General features: G+C 63.5%; 1 pseudogene across 1 annotated transcript; it reads left to right on the top strand.

Annotated features, from left to right (window-relative positions):
- Nucleotides 1-925: 925 nt before the first annotated feature.
- LOC307092785 (saoe class I histocompatibility antigen, A alpha chain-like) lies at nucleotides 926-4,116 on the top strand (annotated as a pseudogene). Its single transcript, XR_013815295.1, has 8 exons — nucleotides 926-1,014; nucleotides 1,132-1,416; nucleotides 1,658-1,933; nucleotides 2,525-2,800; nucleotides 2,922-3,026; nucleotides 3,455-3,487; nucleotides 3,621-3,668; nucleotides 3,814-4,116. The product of XR_013815295.1 is annotated as a saoe class I histocompatibility antigen, A alpha chain-like (transcript).
- Nucleotides 4,117-4,376: the final 260 nt, after the last annotated feature.

The following is a 4,376-nucleotide window of genomic DNA, read 5'->3' as shown; positions in this document are numbered from 1 at the left end:
ATCCCCAGTGTGGGGGCGTGTAAGAGGCAGCCCATCAATGATGCTTTCTTATCACTGATGTTTCTATCTCTCCTTCCCTCTCTGAAATAGAAATATATATATTTAGAAAAATTAAAACTAGAAGAATACAGTCAGTATGGTTTCGGGTCTCACTTTGCAAAGCCCTTTTCAGGAACGACCACGGGTGTGGCTGCAGTGACTGTCACAGGGGAGACCCACACTGATCTGAAAGGTCAGTAACCCGCTCCTGCCATTTCTGTGAGGCCGTCCATGTCTTCATGAGCTGCAGCCACAAGAACAGACAAAACGCAGAAGCAAATGTGAAAACCCAGCGTCTCCCAGGGAGACGGGCACGGATGTGACCTGGGAGCAGCCCCTCCTCTCTCCTCCGTGTTCACTTGGGAAATTGGTGATTTTCATAAAAACCTGACTCTGTGACCATCTCACAGGCAGTGAGCATGCGCCGTGAATTCATACTTGTTTCCCCTGTGTGATTCCGTGAGTGACAGACGGAACCACATACACAAGGTTCTTGGGGCGCCTCCCTCCTGGGTGAGGCTGCACAGAGATGGTGACCCCAGAACCTTGGAAAGTCCCTGAACAGCCCGGCGCCTGGGCCAGGCCTCGGGGACCGTGTGACGGGCGATCCGCGCAGGAGGAGGGTCAGGACCGAGTCCAGGACCCGGGCCTGCGCTCAGGTCTCAGCGGGGGACAGAGTCTGGGGGGGCCGCTCCGTGGTGGGGACTCCCCAGCGCCCTGGTTTCACTTCTCCTCTCCCAACCTGTGTCGGCGCCTTCTTCCTGGATACTCGTGACGCGCACCCAATCCTCACTCCCATTGGCTGAGCGGTTTCCGGAGCAGCCAATCAGCGTCCCCGCGGCTCCCGGTTATAACTCCTCCGCGGAAGCGCCCGGACTCAGAAGGTCCCCCGACGCCGAGGATGCGGGTCATGCGGCCCCCCCACCCTCCTCCTGCTGCTCTCGGGGGCGCTGGTCCTGACCCCCAGCCGGGCCGGTGAGTGCGGGGTCGGAGGGGGCGGCTGTGCGGGGAGGAGCGAGGGGACCCGGCGGGGGCGCGGGGGCCGGGAAGGCGCGTGTCCAGCCCCGGCCCTGCCCCCCGTCCGCCCCCCAGGCCCCCACTCCATGAGCTATTTCCACACCATCTGGTCCCGGCCCGGCCGCGGGGAGCCCCGGTACCTCGAAGTCGGCTACGTGGACGACACGCAGTTCGTGCGGTTCGACAGCGACGCGGCGAGTGGGAGGATGGAGCCGCGGGCGCCGTGGATGCAGCAGCCGTGGGTGGAGCAGGAGGACCCGGGGTATTGGGAGGAGGAGACGCGGAACTCGAAGGGAACCGCACAGGCTTTCCGAGTGAACCTGCAGACCCTGCGCGGCTACTACAACCAGAGCGAGGACGGTGAGCCGCCGCCGGGCCCGTCACCACCCCCTCCCCACGGACGGGCCGGGGACGCCCCGAGGGTCCGGGTCCGAGCGTCACCCCGAGGCGGCGGGACCCGCCCGGCCCCCACCCGGGAGGAGCCCGCGGGGACTGTGACCCGATTTCACTTTCAGTTTTAGATTCAGGCCCCGCGGGGCGGGGTGACCTCGGGGCGGGGCGGGGTGACCTCGGGGCGGGGCTGACCTCGGGGCGGGGTCAGGGTCTCACACCATCCAGAGCATGTATGGCTGCGACGTGGGACCCGATGGACTCCTCCTCCGCGGGTACAGACAATACGCCTACGACGGCACCGACTACCTCGCCCTGAACGAGGACCTGACCTCCTGGACCGCGGCCGACATGGCGGCTCAGATCACAAAGCGCAAGTGGGAGGCGGCTGGTACGGCAGAGCGTCACAGGAGCTACCTGGAGGACACCTGCAGGAAGTGGCTCCGCCTTTACCTGGACAAAGGGAAGGAGACCCTGCTGCGCGCAGGTACCAGGGGCCCTGGGGCCCCCCCTCTCCCCGGGGCTGGGGCTCCTACAAGGAGACAGGACAGGGGGTCAGTGTCAGACACCCCTCCTTGGGGTCAGAGAGGAGTTCCCCTGAATGTCCAGGTCAGGTACCACAGGGACTCCCCCTCCTCTCAGGGACAGGTAGGGGTGCAGGCTCTCCTGGGGTGCAGGGAGACCCCCTGACATAACCCATTAGGGGTTCCCATGGGCCCTGCAGGGGCTCTGGGACCCACGGGGACCTTCTCTCTCAGGCCTTGTGCGCTGCCCCACACCCCCTGTGTCTGAGGCCTGACCCCAGCTTTTCTGAGTCACGTGGCCTCCACCCAGGTCAGGACCACAAATCCCTTTTCTCCCCTTGGAGACCTGTCTCCTGCCCTGAGCTGTGTCTCTCTGATTCTAGAACTTTCTAAAGGCTAGGAGGTCCTTCCAGGTGCCTCTGTCCAGGCTGGTGTGTGGGCTGTGTGCTCCCTCCCCCACCGAGTGACTGTCCTCTCTCAGGATGGTCACATGGGCGCTGTTGGAGTGTCCCATGGCGGATGCAACATTCCTGCATTTTCTCCCCTCCTCTCAGACCCTCCAAAGGCACACGTGACCCACCACCCCGTCTCCGACCGTGAGGTCACCCTGAGGTGCTGGGCGCGGGGCTTCTACCCTGCGGACATCAGCCTGACCTGGCAGCGTGACGGGGAGGACCAGAGCCAGGACATGGAGCTGGTGGAGACCAGGCCTGCGGGGGACGGCACCTTCCAGAAGTGGGCGGCCGTGGGGGTGCCCCCTGGCGAGGAGCAGAGATACACGTGCCATGTGCAGCACGAGGGACTGCCCGAGACCCGAGCCCTGAGATGGGGTGAGGAGGGCCGTGGGCACAGAGCCTCTTCTCAGGGCAGCGGGGGCCCTGGGGGACTCAGTGGGGTCGGGGCTGAGGCCTGGGGTCAGGGCCCTCACCCTCCCCTCCCTTCTCCCCCCAGAGCCGCCTCCTCAGACCTTCATCTTCATCATCCTGGGCATCGCTGGGGGCCTGGTTCTGCTGGGAGCTGTGGCTGCAGCTGTGATGTGGAGGAGGAGGCGCTCAGGTGGGCAGGGGTGGGGTCTGAGTGTCTGTCCCACTGGGGGTTCAAGCCCAGGTAGACGTGTGTCCCCCCTCATTCACGGGAAGCACCATCCCCTCGCCTGTGATGGCCATTGTGGGGCTCTGTGCTCACACTTACTCTCAGTGAGGCCCGTGGGAAATGAGGGACCCACTTACCACCTGATGATGCTGGTGGTGGGACCCCGTTCCCAGCAGCCCCAGGTCAGAGGGCAGGTCCCTGCTGAGCACAGACCTCCAGGAGGGCGGTGGGTCCAGTCCCCACACGTGCTACTTCCCTCAGTTTTCCTGGTCCTGCCCTGGGTCTGTACACAGGGTTCTGGAAACTTCTCTGGGCCCAGGACTAGGGCTTCCCTTAGGACCTCCTGGCCCTGCCTCCTCCCTGGTCTCTCACGGGATGTTTTCTTCCCGCAGGTGGAAAAGGAGGGAGCTATGCTCAGGCTGCCAGTGAGTATGGAGGGGTGACCTCTGAGTCCCTGGGACAGTGCAGACGGGAGCCATGGGGTACCCCTCCCGGCCCATAGTTCCTCCTTTGTCTCCTGCCCTGGGCTCTGACCCCATCCTGGTGTGTCCCCCCCAGGCAGTGACAGCGCCCAGGGCTCTGATGTGTCTCTCTCGGCTTCTAAAGGTGAGATCTGCCGTGGGGAGGGGTGGACAGAGGGAGGCCTGGGTGGTGTGGAGTCTGTGGGACCCTGTGAGCATGAAGTGGGTTTGAGAATGTCACCAGTTCCAGCCTCTGCCCTGGATCTGCTCATGATGATTGTCCTCCACAGCGTGAGGAGCTGCTCTGTGGGGACTGAGTGATGGAAGATGTGTCCACGCTCCCACTTCCTGACTCAGGAACCTCTGATGGGGGCGGCCCCGCCCTGCTCCCCACACTTTCCTGTCAGCAGAGGCGGCTGGGCCCTCCCCTCCCTGCCTTTCCTCCCAGGTGCTCTGAGCTGCAACTTCCTGCTCCGGATTCTAATGAGATTCTGGCTGTGACTGCTTGTTCATTTCTTGCCAAGAAGCTTTGATGGGTTAATTAAAGGGGAAGATCCTAAATTCTGCAAGAAAATAAATTGAAGCTCCAAGAACTTCCCAGGTCCCGTGTGTTTGCTGTGCTGAGCCTGTCGCTGCTGGGACGGGAGGGGCTGTGAGGACGGAGCGTGGCCGGGGCCTGGGCCTGGTCAGTGCTCAGTGCATCGTGTGCTTTGACGGGGTCACTCCTCGGCGGGGTCCCTCTCTGCTCCTCTGACCTTGTCCCTCAGGGGAACCCTGTCCCACCAGGACCTGTGGTCACAGTGACTCCCATCCCCCAGCCTTGTCCCGGGTCCTAATGCAGCGCCTCTCCAGG

This window comes from Cnephaeus nilssonii, assembly GCF_951640355.1.
Source record: "Cnephaeus nilssonii genome assembly, chromosome: 20".
Taxonomy (NCBI): domain Eukaryota; kingdom Metazoa; phylum Chordata; class Mammalia; order Chiroptera; family Vespertilionidae; genus Cnephaeus; species Cnephaeus nilssonii.
Note: the sequence above shows the minus strand (reverse complement) of the source record. Positions and strands in the feature narration are given on the sequence as shown.